Consider the following 15,576-nt stretch of genomic DNA (forward strand, 5'->3'; position numbering starts at 1 on the left):
ACACCATACACATACAGCACGCACACACACACACACTCGGCATGCCCCTTTCCTCCACACTGCTGCGGCCCCACCATGCGCTGCCTGGAAGCCTCAGTCTGTTCTCTGGCTCCAGTGGGAGAGAAACCAGGTCTGGTGGGGGGGGAGGTGGTGCTCTCGGGAGAGAAGGCCTTTCCAACACAACGGTGTATGCAACGACTAGGATTTCACCCTGGGAATTCAGTTATCTCGGAGAAACCAGTGTGGGCCACGCTTTCAATTCCTTCATTCCCGCCACAGCTACTTCAAACGCGTCCTAGGCTAGCACACACTTTATGCACCAGGACCCGAAGGTGTGACTCGTGAGCCACGCGGGAGCCGAGCTCGGCTGCGGGTGGGTCCCTGCAGTAGAGGAGGGCTGGGGCGACATGCCAGAGGGTGTCGGCGTGCGGGGAGACACAAGTGTGTGGAACTGTGTGGTGTGGCTGGAGGCATACGGCCGGGAGGCGGGCGGGGCCTCATCTGGGCGAGGCGTGCAGGGAGCCGGGGGCAGCACTGTGACTTCAGCAGCTCTTGGCCCGAGCTTCTGGGGAGACCACCAGCAAACGCCCCAGCCCTGCTCCACAGCTGGGCCTGTTACCTCGCCAGGCACCTTCCTGGGCAACAAGCAGCCTAACACATCAGTACTGAGCACAGTACTGAGTACAGAACAGCGTGGGGCAATGCAGAGCAGTGGAGGGGAATGAAGAAGAACGGATAGATTAACAAATGCAGGGTGCGGGCAGGAGGGGCAGCTGGGGAGAGAAGAAAAGATACCATCAACCCCGAGAAGTCGGAATTCGGACTAATGACCCGAAGGGCAATTCACGCTGGTAAAGTGAAAGTAAGAGTGAAGCCGCTCAGTCGTGTCCGACCCTGTGGACTGTAGCCCACCAGGCTCCTCCGTCCACAGGATTTTCCAAGCAAGAGTACTGGAGTGGGTTGCCATCTCCAGGGGATCTTCCCGACCCAGGCATCGAACCCAGGTCTCCAGCATTGTAGACAGACACGTTACCATCTGAGCCCCTAGGGAAGTCCTTCAAATTGGTAAAGTCTGAGTCAAAAAATACCTGAACAACTGCCTCTGCATTCTTTCTCAGGCAGATGGTAAAGGCGGGAATGTGGGAGAGCCCTGAGGGAGGTGAAGGGTGTTCTCAGTGAGCAGACGGGAATCAGATGTTACCAGCACCGCTGCCCTTCCCCCGCCACCCCCGCCCCCGGGGGTGGGGTCGGGATGCCTGGGCAATCTTGGGCAAGTCACGTGCCTCACAGCTTTACTTTCCTCATCTGAAAAATATGAGTTTGGACAACGTGGCCCCCGAGGTACGTTCCACCCTCAAAAATGTCCTGGAATCTACTGCCAGTGGGAGCCTGGACAGCACCAGAGACGTTCACCCACCCGGCGACAGTGTGTCTCCCTTTCCCCAGGATCCTGGTTGGCAGATGCATTCGCTTTTCTCCCTGCAGGTGGGAGAAGGCTCATTTCTGCCAGGTTCCCACCTGAGCGATGACTCAATTCTCAACCCATGGGCCCCAAACGAACCCTTTCCAAATTGTGAATTCCTGTGCCCCAGATGAATGAGGTTTGGTCACATTCTAAGATATCTTGGGTAGAAATGGAAGCAATGTCATGATGAACATTAGACTTGAGGGGTTTTTGAGACACCCGTGGCCTTCTGGGGTTTTGTGATGGTTGACACAGGGCTTCGACCTCAGGGCGAGGTCCCCCTCTGCGAGGTGCTGCCCACAGCAGAGCCCCTGGAGGCAGGGCTCCAGCCCAGTGCCGTCTGGCTTCACTTACATATGGTTCAGCACACCAATCCCGTTTTGTGTGTGTGTGTGTTTTGAAACTTGGAAGAAAACTTCCAGTGAATCATCTCATCTGCTATTTGATTCATGTTTAATGTCTTTGGAGAGAAATAAAAAACACTAAGTCATTCTCCCGAAAAGTGGCATCAGCCTGGCCAAGACGCTGGGCGCACCAACGGTGTCATGCCAGCTGCCTCTTAGTGGCCCCAGGGCTACAGTCTTGAGTTGTCATCAGAGAGTGTATTTATAATCCGAATGAAGACAGCTCCTAAACACTGCCCTTTGCCATTTTTATTCTTTAAATCACAGCACCAGAAGCCAAAGTTTCTGCAGGGAGAGCTGGCACCAAAGCACAAACTCGCACAGAAGGTGTCGGTCAGCACACATTAACAGAGCACCTACTGAGTGGGGATCATGGTGAAGAGGTGTGTGCGTGACAGGTTGTGAGCTGTGTCTGACTCTGTGTGACCCTATGGATACCAGGCTCCTCTGTCCCTGGGATTGTCCAGGCAAGAATATTGGAGTGGGATGCCATGCCCTCCTCCAGGGGATCTTCCCAACCTAGGAATTGAACTCTCGTCTCCTATGTCCCCTGCATTGGCAAGTGGGTTCTTTACCACTTAGCATCACCTGGGAAGCCCCTGGTGAGGTGTTGGTGAGGAGCTGGGGATACAGAAATGTACAAGGTGCCCCAGCTGGGAAGGAAGGAAGGTGTGAATCCCTCTTTTCTTCCTTACCCTGAGTTAGTCTGTACTCTGAGTCAAGCGTGGTGCTGGTGTGGTGGGGACAGAAAGGGGAGGGAAGGAAGGCAGCATTCCAGGCTTGTAGCTCAGGTCATTCCCCGATTCTCTTCCCCAAAGACATAGAACTGAGTTTCAGTTTCTCAGGGTGTGGCTAGCAGTAATCCCACGGCCGATTAGCACAACATCTAAAGCACAGGGCAGCGGTGTAGCTAGTGAGAGGAAGCGAGGAAAGAGGGTGAAAAAGGAGGCAACGAGGGCAAGGGAGCCCCTGGCAGGCAGCCCCAGATCCTCTGCAGGCTTACAAGTTCAATGCATCTGCGGCCTTGGTGTGCTGTTCAGCGTGCCCAAGAGCCCATCTTCCTGGCCCCTTAAGGTCTCCACATTGCCCATCAGTGCCCCTCTGACCCCGATATTCTGTGACATCCGTGAAGGAGCCAGTTTCCTGGAGATCCTCTGAGGTCCTCAGAATAGCCACCCTGTGACATGGGTGTTGCTAAGTGACCAACGTGCCCCTGGGGTCTGACCAGCCCAAGGAAATTTGAGGGGTCCACAGGACAGAAAATGTGAAATGCAGGCTGTCCCAGAAATCGTGGCCATGGGCCTGGGCCTGGGCCTGGGCTGGATGTGAAGGGAGAAGGATAAGTGTGGGCCCGATGGGAGAGGCGGATGACCTGTGGGCTCAGACCTGGCTCAGGGGCCTGGCCAGGGGCCAGCAGTCAGCGAGACCCTGGGGACATCACTTCATCATTCGTCTGTGCATTATGGAACCTCTCTCCCTGTCTCACCCCTTGGGAGCTGAGCAAAGACAGACCGGCAGGTGCCCTTCCTTTGACTCCTGCCTTTCTCCTTCCTGAGCAGGTGTGAGCCCCGGGCCAGGCCTCCCACTCTCGGCATGCATGCAGCCATCTCGTGCAGAACCCCACCCAGAGCAGAAGCTCAGGGATGTTGAAGACAGCGAGTCGCTGACCTGGGGCTCGCCATCCTGCAGGCGGGCCAGGACGTGGTCCCCATCCCTCCACTGACTGTGCAGTGGATGAGAATGCCAGCCTGTGTGCACCACTGTGTGTGCATGTGTGTGTACATGCATGTGAGCACGCATCTGCCCACAAGGCCTGTCATGCAGGGCCCGTCCCTGTGGTTGAGGGTTGGAGGGGACACCCACAGGAAGTGATATTGCAAAGTCACTGCTGGTCACTCTAAAAATAACCCTCAACGTACAACCTAGGAAGGATTTCCCTTTCCGGGTGCCCTGCCTCGAAGCCACCGCAGTTTTCACTCTGAGGCCACGTCGGGACAGCCAGGTGGACCGCATTCAGAGTCAGCTTGTGGCCTTGCTCTTCTGGCCTTTTGTCCTACAGAAGCCCTGTCTCCATTCCCCTGTTCATCCAGCATCTTTAGAGCAGTGCTTAAGTCTCTGTGAGCAACAATTATGTGTGAAGTGAGCGAAGGGCTCCCCATGTAGGGTGGTCTCGACTGCACCGAGATGCTTCTCCTTGTTGGGCTCGTGTTGTGAGTGTCCCACTCCTCACGCATGAGCTACACCCCCAGCAGCTGTCTGGCCCATCCCCTCTCCCTGCCCTTGTGCATCCCCTCCAGTGACATGGATCTCTTTGCTGCCCCGGAATCCCTCAGATGTGCTACTGCCACAGGCCCTTTGCACTGACTCTTCCTCTGATACCAAACTGCTCCCTTGCCTCCACTGCATCTCTAGGCTCAGGGCACTTCTCAGTGAGGCCTTCTCTAACTCCTCTGTCCAAAGCTGTCACCCCAATACACATTCTTATCCCCTTTCCTACTTCATTTTTTTCTCTGTATTTTACTGAATTCTCTCTCTCTTCCCTGAATATGGAGTCCCTGGGGCCAGGTTTTATTCAAGTCAGTTCTCCACTGGAAGCCCAAAGCCTGGAAGCTCTAGTGTGAGTGATCAGTACATACTTTGTTGAGGGGATGAATGAGTGATTGCTGGCAGGAGGCTGGGACCCGCAGCCTTAGCACTCAGGTGCCTACAGCAGGTAAACAGAGATGGAGGATTAGGGGGACAGGCCCTCCTGTCCATCACCAAAGGGATGGCAGAGAGAAGGGGTCCTACCACTTCTCATCTTGGTCCAGGACATCCCGACCAAGGACATTCGTTGTTAGAGGTGCCACCTGCCTCCCAGAGTTTCTGATCCTCGGGGGTGGGGGGTAAGGGTTACTGAGTCTTTGCTGGGTGAGAAATGAAACACCTAGGGGGCCTTGGGATGGAAGGAGACACCAGGGACCACCTCCTCTGCCCTCTTTGGACCCCTCCACCTGCTCCAGCTCCTGACACTCAGCTACTAGCCTCAGGAGGACCCAACCTGGCCAGGCACCGCCCCTTGTGCCCCTGTGCCCACCTACCAGCCTCCAGCTGGGCCTCTGTACACAAGTGATATCCAGGTAGCCAGAGCCAGCTCCTGCCCCTCCCCATTTCCCAGCTCCGACAGGGCTGGTGAAAGATCAGACCAATGAAAGCGGCCGTGTCTGCTTCCACATGGAGCTGTGTCTGCTTTCTTTGCGGAGAAAAGCCCAGAGACCCACTCTGAAGTCTGTCCCCAGACCCTCACCCTGGGTCTCTTGGCCCACACCGGCGAGTGCTTTCACTGCGTGAGCGGGCAAAGTGAGAGAAGGAAAGGCAGGGCAGCAGCAGAAACGCCCCTCCCTCAGGAAGTCCACACCCTGGTGTCCAAGCAAGAGAGGCAGGAAGGCCCCACCCACGGGATGTGGGGTCAGACTGCGCCATCATGGGGGTGCTGGGCAGACTGCCCCCCTAAAGCCTTACCCATTCTTTCCGCTGACTGGGTCAAGTCCCCACATGCCGGCACGTGGACAGGACCCCACAGAGAGGTAGAGGCCCCTCAGAGCCCCGTCCTCACCCCATCTCACCTGCCTCTCCCCTGCACCGGAGCACTTACCAAAGGCCAAGCAGAGGTGGAGAGAAAGCAGGGGTCAGAACCTCGGAGGCCGCTTCCACGTCCTGGCCCAGGCTGCTAGACCATGCCCCGGAAGAGAGGACAGACCGGTCACGTGCGGCGGGGCCACCCAGACCCAGAGCCCACTGACTTCCTCGCCAGTCGCTTCCATACAATCTACACACATTTCCCCATGATCCTCCCATAATACAAGGTTCTCTTCCTCCTTGGGGGCTGGCAGGGCTCTCCTTACCCCTGCAGAATGAGGGCTGCATCTCTCCCGAACTGACTGTGAGCTCCACAAGGGCGGAGAGTCTGTGCCTTCATTTCTGGGCAGCCGGTGCCTGGCTCAGAGCTTGCATGCTGCAGGCGCTCAATAAATAACCTCTGTTTGAGAAATGAGTGCCCCCAAATGCATCCAATGGACATGACTGAAAGCACAGTGCATTTGTGCTCAGGCAGAATTCTACCCTGCTTCGGCAATACAGGGCTTCATATGCCCGCTACATCACTGACACTCACTGCTGGATTCAAGACCTGGGTGCAAACACCATGCATCTCCCACCAGAAATGCTCACTGGAGGTTACTGACGTACTTTACGTATACACATATACACCTGTATATACCTACATGTAACACTCTTAATAGACTTTATTTTTTAGAGCAGTTTTTTCATTCTCAGCAAAACAGAGCAGAAAATACAGTGTTCCCACTTACCCCTTGTCCCCAGACACGGCCCTCCTCATGTTCACCGTCCTCCCCCTGCAGACTGGGATACCTATGTTACAACTGGTGGACCTACACAAATACATGTCATTGCCCCCAAGCCACAGCTCACAGGAGCTCGTTCTTGGTGTTATACATTCTGTGGGTTTGAACAAACGTATCCTGTTGTTCGGTTGCTCAGTCACATCTGACTCTTTGCAACGCCATGGACAGCAGCACGCCAGGCTCCCCTGTCCTTCACCATCAACATTATAATATTAATATCATACGAGGCAGCTTCCCTGCCCTAAAATCCCCCTCTGCTCACCTCGTCCCCTATTTCTCTATAGGTGAGTTCACGTCAATGATCTCAGCTAAGTCATCTCATGACTCTGGAGCCCTGCTTGGACACTCAGGGAAATGAAAGCCTGGACAGGGTCAAGGGCCCTCCACAAGGTCACCCTGGTGAAAACCAGTAAGTTGGAATCAACGGCAGAATGTGCTAGAAGCAATGTGTCTGGTGGTCATTTTATCTTCTTGACCTCCTATCGGCCCTGGCGAGGAGGGTGCATTCTAACCCCCCAGTTTACAGAGGAGCAAACAGATTTGGGGACGCATGTCAAGGTTACACGTGGCCAAGTGGGGTGCCCAAAATGTACACCCCTGAACCTACCTCTGCTCTTTCCAGATGCCCTCATCAATTACAGGAGCTTATAGGAGGCGTGGGAATGCCGCAGGCAAGAACCCCCTCAGGTTAGGGGGCTTTTGCTTTTCCAGAGCTGGATCATGTGTGCCCCAGGCCTGTGGTCCTCTTGCAGGTGGTGGTGGTGGGGCTGGTGCCCTCCAGCCACTCTGCACAATTAATGTCACAGGGGGGCCTCCCCCAGCTGCAGGTCGTCTGCACAAAGGCCCCACCATTTTTTAGCCTCTGGGGGACAGACCTGCATGAACATCAAGCTCAAGGATCAGCTCAGGGACGGTGACAGCATTCCTAGTTCAGGTGGACACCGTCTTGTCTCACCAGACACGCCCCAGCTCTCCCAGGAAGAGCTCTGTGGAGTGAGGACAGCAGAGGTGCTCCTCTGTGCCGGGAGGCCCCGTGACTGAGGTGGGCACTGTGACCCCCGCCATCCTCAGTGTCCCTAGCTGTGACACGGTCGACGGGCCGGATCCCTTGGGGAGGCTGGGCCAGCTCTGATCCCAGGTTTCCCAGCAAGAGGAGCCATCCTTCCAGAAGCTTCTGGCTCCCAGTCTGCTTGGGAACACTCCATTAACTCGAATTGCAAATTTCCTCCTGGCTCTATCAGCTAAGCCACAGGGGCTCCCCGGCCACCAGCTTTCCTGTGACAGATACAGATGACAGTCATCGCTGGAGACGGAATCAAGGAGCAGAAGTCATTATGCAGAAATAATTACGTTGAGTTATGTCTGGTTGCTCCTGATTTCTGTCTCTCAATTGTCTTACAAATGGTCATGCCACTTCCTCTCTAGGAGAACAAACTGTGGATGCCTGGGTGATTCAAACAGACCTCCTGGGCTCGAGCCTAGTGCTCCAAACTCCTGCCAGGCGGGGCATCAGCATCCAAAGGCTATGACGCCCTTTCCTTTCTCTGAGCACTTGGGAGAGAGGAGAGGTAGAAGACGAAAGCCTGGGGAGGGAGCACACTCCTGACTCACGCACACACACCCCCTGCATTGGACCCTCCTTCAAGGCCTGCTTCACCTGGGTCCCTTTCTCCCGGGGCCCATCCTGACCTCCCAGCCTTTTGTTCACTTTATGTCCAAGGCACCTCCTTCTCCTAGGTCTGGGGTCTCTGGGCGGGGTGGGGGGATGACTTAGGCCGTGACCAGCTTTGACTCATTTTGGTATTCCCAGCTGCTAGCACAGAGCAAGGCCCTGGGAGAGCAGAGAGGGCTCCGTAGCTGGGCTGCTTGGGCTCAAATCCTAGCTCTACTATTTCCTAGTTGTGTGACCCATTATCTACCTTCTCTCTGCCTCAGTCTTCCAGGATGTAAAATGGAGATGATGATAATCCTACCTAGTTCATCAACCTCTTAAAAGATTCCGTGAGCAAATGCACACACATACAAAATACTTGTTCATAGGAGATGCAATAAATGTCAACAATGACTAAAAGAGCAGAGAAGCCTTGAAAACATTCTGGTAAGAATCGAAGCCAACGTGAAAGACACAAACTACTGAAACTGACTCAAGAAGAAACATGTCTGCATACCTATAACGAGGCAAGAGCCTGAATTAGTAATCAAAAAACTACTCACAAAGCAAAGTCCCCACCAGGCCCAGATGGTTTCACGGCTGAGTTCTATAAACATTTAAAGAATTAATAACAGTTCTTCACAAACTCTTCCAAAAAGCAGAGGAGGAGGGAACACTTCCCAACTGGTTCTATGAGGCTAGTACTACCTTGATAGCGAAACCAGACAAAGTCTCCACAAGAGAAGAAAGCTACAGACCAATGTCCCTAATGGACAAGGATGAAAAGAAAAACAAACAAGCCCTCAAACAACAACAACAACAACAAACCCAGCATAGCAAATCCAGTAACATAAAGAATAAAAAAGTTATACATCATACCAAATGGGATTTATCTCAGGAATGCAAGGATAGTTACCATCTGAAAACAATTAATGTAGTATACCATACAGTAAAATAAAAAGCAAAAGTCACATGCTAATCTCAACAGATGCAGAAAAAGCACTTGACAAAATCCAACATCCTTCCATGATAAAAAACACTAAAACTAAGAACAGAAGGAAACTTCCTCAGTCTGACAGAGGATATTTGTAAAAAAATCACAGCCAACATCACACTTAATGGTAAAAATGCCAGATGCTTTTTCCCTTAGATTAGGAATGAGAAAAGGATGCCCACTCCTGTCACTTCAATTCAACATTATACTAGAGGTTCTAACCAGGGCAACTAGGCAAGAAAAAAATACAAGGTATCTGAATTAGAAAAGAAGTAAAACTATCTCTATTTGCAGATGACATGATCTTTTATATAGAAAATCCTACAGAATCCACTAAAAAAATGTAATAGAACCAATGACATAATTTAAGGAAGGTTGCTGGATACATGATCAACATACAAAAACTAAGTGTATTTCTATATACAGGCAATTAAAAATCCAAAATGAAATTAACAAATTTCATTATGAAAACAGTTCTAAGCAATAGCATCAAAAATTATTTTAAAATTTATAAAATAAATTTAACAAAAAAATGCAAAATATATTCTGAACACTATAAACATTGTTGAAAAAAATGAAAGAAGATCTAAATAAGTGGGAAAATATCCCATGTTCATAGATCAGAAGACTTAACACTGTTAAGATGACAATACCCCCCACACTAACCTCCAGGTTCCCCCTCAGAATGCCAGCTTACTACTTTGTATTTGGCTGATTCTAAAATTCATATGGAACTTCAAAGGACATAGAACAGCTGAAACAGTTCTGGAAAAAAAAAAAAGTAGAACTCACAGCTCTCAATTTAAAAACTTACTACAGGGGCTTTCCTGGTGGTCCAGTGATTGAGAATCCGCCTTGCAATGTAGGAGACGTGAGTTCGATTCCTGATCCAGGAAGACTCCACAGGCTGTGGTGCAACTAAGCCTGTGCCTCCCAACTACTGAGCCTGTGCTCTAGAGTCCAGGAGCCCATCTACTGAAGCCCGTGAGCCCTGGTGCCTGAACCTCACGACAAGAGAAGCCACCGCAGCGAGAAGCCTGAGCACCACGACCAGAGAGGAGCCCCCGCTCGTTGGAACTAGGGACAAGCGCGTGCAGCAACAAAGACCCAACACAGCCAGAATCAAATACATTTTTTTTAATGAAAGAAAAGATGCTCAACATCATTAGTTATTAGAGGAATGCAAATCAAAAGCACAATGAGATATCATTTCACACCCACTAAAATTTTTGGAAAAGAAAACGTCAGATCAACGCAAGTGTTGGTGAGGATCTGGAGAAATTGGATCCCACTGCTGTTGGTGATGTAGATGATGCAGCCACTTTGGAAAGCAGTCTAGCAGTTTCTCAAATGAGTGAACATACGGTTATCATATAACCCAGAAACTCCACTCCGAGGAATACACCCAAGAGAAATGAAAACAAACGTCCATAAAAAAACTTGCTCATAGCAGCATTATTAAACAACCCAAACGTTCATTACTATATGAATGGATAAATGAAATGTGGTATTTTCATACAGTGTAATATCATTTAGCCATGAAAAGAAGTACTGACATGTGCTACAATATGGATAAACCTTGAAAACATTATGCTAAGTGAAACTAGCACAAAAGGACAAATGTTGTATGATTCTGTTATAGAAAATGTCCAGAATAGGAAATCTATAGAGACAGAAAGTAAATTAACGATTTCTTAGGGCTGGGGAAAGGTGGAGAGGGGAATGAGACGTGGTAGCTAAAGGTGGTAGCCAAAATTGTACCCACTTTAGTATGTGTATAACCTATATATACAAAAAAGATCTTCATGACCCAGATAATCATAATGGTGTGGTCACTCACCTAGAGCCAGACATCCTGGAATGTGAAGTTAAGTGGGCCTTATGTATCACTACGAACAAAGCTAGTGGAGGTGATGGAATTCCAGTTGAGCTATTTCAAATCCTAAAAGATGATGCTGTGAAAGTGCTGCACTCAATATGCCAGCAAATTTGGAAACTCAGCAGTGGCCACAGGACTGGAAAAGTTCAGTTCTCATTCCAATTCCAAAGAAAGGCAATGCCAAAGAATGCTCAAACTATTGTACAATTGCACTCATCTCACACGCTAGTAAAGTAATGCTCAAAATTCTCCAAGCCAGGCTTCAACAATACGTGAACCGTGAACTTGCAGATGTTCAAGCTGGTTTTAGAAAAGGCAGAGGAACCAGAGATCAAATTGCCAACATTCACTGGATCATCAACAAAGCAAGAGAGTTCCAGAAAAACATCTATTTCTGCTTTATTGACTATGCCAAAGCCTTTGACTGTGGATCACAATAAACTGTGGAAAATTCTGAAAGAGATGGGAATACCAGACCACCTGAACTGCCTCTTGAGAAACCTGTATAGAGGTCAGGAAGCAACAGTTAGAAGTGGACATGGAACAACAGACTGGTTCCAAACAGGAAAAGGAGTACGTCAAGGCTGTATATTGTCACCCCGCATATTTAACTTACATACAGAGTACATCATGAGAAATATTGGGCTAGAGGAAGCACAAGCTGGAATCAAGATTGCCTGGAGAAATATCAATCACCTCAGATATGCAGATGACACCACCCTTATGGCAGAAAGTGAAGAACTAAAGAGCCTCTTGATGAAAGTGAAAGAGGAGAGTAAAAAGTTGGCTTAAAGCTCAACATTCAGAAAGCTAAGATCATGGCATCTGGTCCCATCACTTCATGGCAAATAGATAGGGAAACAGTGGAAATAGCAGCTGACTTTATTTTTTGGGCTCCAAAATCACTGCAGATGGTGATTGCAGCCATGAAATTAAAAGACGCTAGCTCCTTGAAAAGAAAGTTATGACCAACCTAGACAGCATATTAAAAAGCAAAGACATTACTTTGTCAACAAAGGTCTGTCTAGTTAAGGCTATGGCTTTTCCAGTAGTCATGTATGGATGTGAGAGTTGGACTATAAAGAAAGCTAAGCACAGAAGAATTGATGCTTTTGAACTGTGATGTTGGAGAAGACTCTTGAGAGTCCCTTGGACTGCAAGGAGATCCAACCACTCCATCCTAAAGGAAATCAGTCCTGGGTGTTCATTGGAAGGACTGATGTTGAAGCTGAAACTCCAAAATTTTGGCCACCTGATGCGAAGAGCTGACTCATTTGAAAAGACCCTGATGTTGGGAAAGATGGAAGGCAGGAGGAGAGGGGGGCAACAGAGAATGAGATGGCTGGATGGCATCACCAACTCAATGGACTTGAGTTTGAGTAAACTCTGGGAGTTGGTGATGGACAAGGAGGCCTGGCGTGCTGCGGTTCATGGGGTTGCAAAGAGTCGGACATGACTGAGTGGCTGAACTGAACTGAAAAGGTTTGGGGTGGTGGAGGAAATGACAACCCACTCCAGTTTTTTTGCCTAGAGAATCCCATAAACAGAGCAGCCTGGTGGACTACAGTCCATGGGGTCTCAAAGAGTCGGCGGACACGACTGAGCAACTGAACAACAACAGCTGTGTTTTAGAATATTAAGAACAGGGTATCAGTATCACATCTCAGTTCAGAAGGTGATAGTGTGTGGAATGGTTGTGGTCATCTCAAGCAAATAAGTACTGCATGAAGGTGTTATACTTCCAAAGAGTAAGAACCATTCCGCCTACCAAGCAAAATACATCCTGAAGGTTGCTTGTTTTGTAATCCTGGATCTGGACTTTTTGAGGCATCTTAAATTTATAAAAGAATAAAATTGTAGAATACTAAGCAGTGTGGCTTTATTTTGAAGTAATCTGTTACTTTAAAATTAAAAGAGAAGCATTAAGAATCAGTAAAACAAGATACAATGATATCTAGTTATTATAAATTCCATCTGTATTTAAAGTATTCTAAAATAAGTTATTGGTAGCTGTTTTTTCTTAGCAGGATGAGTAGAATTTTCTTGATTATAGGTATAGTCTTATTTTTATTATTTCTTATTTTTCAAATGTCCCATATGGTTATGAACAGGATGTGTATGGCCAGCTTCTGTTCTTTCACCAAACTTGAGATAAAAATTATTTTGACTGTCACCTTATATTAGTCTTTAAAAAATGGGAAATGTTAACTTAAAAGCAGCATATAGTCAATCAGTTTGCTGCATGACACTGATCCCAGGGAAACTTGACAAGCTTTCTTTTGTCCTAACGTACAGAAGTACAGGTCAAAGTTCTGGAATAATTCTAATTTACTTTAGTGAATTTTACCCACTTTAGTATGTGTATAACTTATATAAAGCAAAAAAAGAATTTAACTATAGTGAGCAATATAACTTTGTTCATATTATCTGATGTTCGCTAAAAGAAAAATATGAGATGAATGAATTAAATCAACAAAAATAAATAAAGAGGATGGGGTCTCCTTTTGGTATGATGGAACATTCTTTTTGGGTGATGGAACATTCTTTCTTGGTGACGGAACATTCTTTTGGGGGTGATGGAACATTCTAAAATTGACTGCACTGGCAGCTGTACATGTATTTGGTAATGTACTAAAAGCCACCACATTGTATACTTTATATGGGTGAATTGTGCGGTATGTGGATTGTATCTTAGTAAAGTTGTTAAAAAACAAACCGGAGTCTAGGCCAGCGTTCTTGTACTTCTCTACCCCAGAAGACACAAGGGCAAAGAGCAGGTTCACAGAAACAGGGGGGCAAAGCACGGGGCCTCCCAGCTCTGCAGCCGGGGGACACAGCTCTCAGAGCTCGTCACCGTGGCCGACCGTGAGAACTGGCAGCCTCAGATCTCAGCTGAGCTGCAAAACTGCCTTCGAGACACGCTCCCCACCCTGCCCCCAGCACGCACCCCACACACTTGCTGAGTGCCTGCAGAGTGCGTTAGGTGCAGGGGGCACCGGCCCGACTTTCGAGGAACCCACGGCCCAACCGGGTACCCTCAGATGTCATGTGCTGGATGTCGGGGATAGGCAGTCAAACCAAGCTCCAGGGATCGCTTGTGTTCCAGGAGGCGATCTGGTGCACTGGGGGGCGGCTGGGGAGGGGGAGTCCCTCTGGATACACGCTGGGTCCGGGTCCGGGCTGAAGGAGTTCAGTCCCTGAAACCACCCAGTCCACCACCCCAGCGCGCTGACTGCAAACCACCAGCTAACAAACCAGGGTTCTAGGGCCATTTCTGGGGCTAGTTCCTCCTCTAGGGGCCAGGCCCGGAGGGCTCAGTGCCCAGCATCCTTGCTGGCCAGTCCTTGAAAGGCACTTACACGAGCTTCCTCCTGCCAGGGCTCAACACCTCCTCTCGCCCAGACCCAGGTCTCCTGGGCTGACTCTGATCTGCCTGCTTGCACCAGGGGCGAATGTGTGCTCAAGAGATGACAAATTATTTTAATATGTCCTGAAATCCAACTTAATTAGGAAGCAAAGTCCCTGAGGGAGAAAAATACAATGGGTCTGGAGTCAGAGACGGATGGGTTTTGGATTATGACTATTTCTGAGGTGACTGTGGTTTTAGGATGACTAATTCCACCACAGTCCCCAGGTAATCGGGGTAGTAGCTCGCCGAATACTTTCACACATTTGGCACAACACAAAGGCATTTTCCTCCACTGCTCAATTCAATAACTGAGTTAGAGGGATTTCCCTGCTGGTCAGGGGCTAAGAATCCAGCTTGCAGTGCGAGTGACAGGGGTTCAATCTCTGATCAAGGAACCAAGATCCCACATGCCGCAGGGCAACCAAACCTGAGTGCCACAACTAGAGAGACGTGCATGATGCAACAGAGATCCACGTGCCACGATTAGGGCCTGATACAGCCAAATAATAAATATTAAATAAAACAAAACTGAGCTGAAGGGGCTGTGTATCCTGCAGATGTCCCCAGGGATGGGAAAGCCATGGAACATACCACGGAAGCCGAGACTTGCAGGTCAGACCACACAGCCAGAACGCTCCACGAAAGAGGGCAGAGCCAGAGAGGGCCCCAAGGCGGCAGTGAGCTAAACCCTGAGCCCTGCGTGGCCAGGGCCAGCACCTTCACCAGCCCTCTGGTCATCTGCGTCCCTGGGCGCCTGCTGCATTCCTGGCTTCCAGGGAGCGCTCATGACATCTTATTGTAGCTCCCGTGTCCCCTCCCATCACCAGGACACCTGAGCTGGGGTCACAAAACAAAAGGAACCTACGATCTCCAACCATTGTGAAAAAATGACATATTTACTAAAGATGACTACACAAACTCCATGGCCCAGAAATTCAGCTCCTTGATTTACTCCCGACAGAAAGATGGACATAGGTCCACCAGTGACACAAGCAAGAAGGCTCACAGCTGCACAACTTATAAAAGCCCCTAGAGAAAACCGTCCTCACGTCTACCTGCCATCGATGGATGACAATCTGTAGTGTGCTGGTACCTGGAGGACCACAGGACAATCGGAAAAACCCTCCACGACACACAACACAGATGAAGCTCCAAAAGGTTTCCTTTCCAGTAACAAGACAGCAACGGAGAAAGTAAGCAGGTCACCAACTGCTAGGGAAAGCAAAAAACGAAGCGGCCTGATGAAGACTGAGGGTGGCTCAATGGCCAAGAATCCGCCGGCCAGTGCAGGAGACGCAGGTTCAATCCCGGGCTGTGGAAGATCTCCTGGAGAAGGAAATGGCAACCCACTCCGGTACTGCTACCTGGGAA

At 49.5% G+C, this 15,576-nt stretch overlaps 1 protein-coding gene across 4 annotated transcripts in view; it reads right to left on the reverse strand.

The window, feature by feature from the left end:
- The window catches only part of HPCAL1 (hippocalcin like 1), a 124,366-nt gene that overhangs the window by 25,074 nt on the left and 83,716 nt on the right, over positions 1 to 15,576 (reverse strand). The window contains exon 2 of one of the 4 annotated variants that reach the window (XM_052648513.1): positions 5,504 to 5,589. The exons of 2 other annotated variants lie outside the window; for them this stretch is intronic. The gene's annotated coding sequence lies outside the window, so the exon portion shown is untranslated. Of the gene's footprint in view, positions 1 to 1,088; positions 1,108 to 5,503; positions 5,590 to 15,576 lie in introns of those variants that run through there. One more of the 4 variants, XM_052648515.1, reaches the window with a different exon arrangement.

This window comes from Budorcas taxicolor, chromosome 11, assembly GCF_023091745.1.
Source record: "Budorcas taxicolor isolate Tak-1 chromosome 11, Takin1.1, whole genome shotgun sequence".
Lineage (NCBI taxonomy): Eukaryota > Metazoa > Chordata > Mammalia > Artiodactyla > Bovidae > Budorcas > Budorcas taxicolor.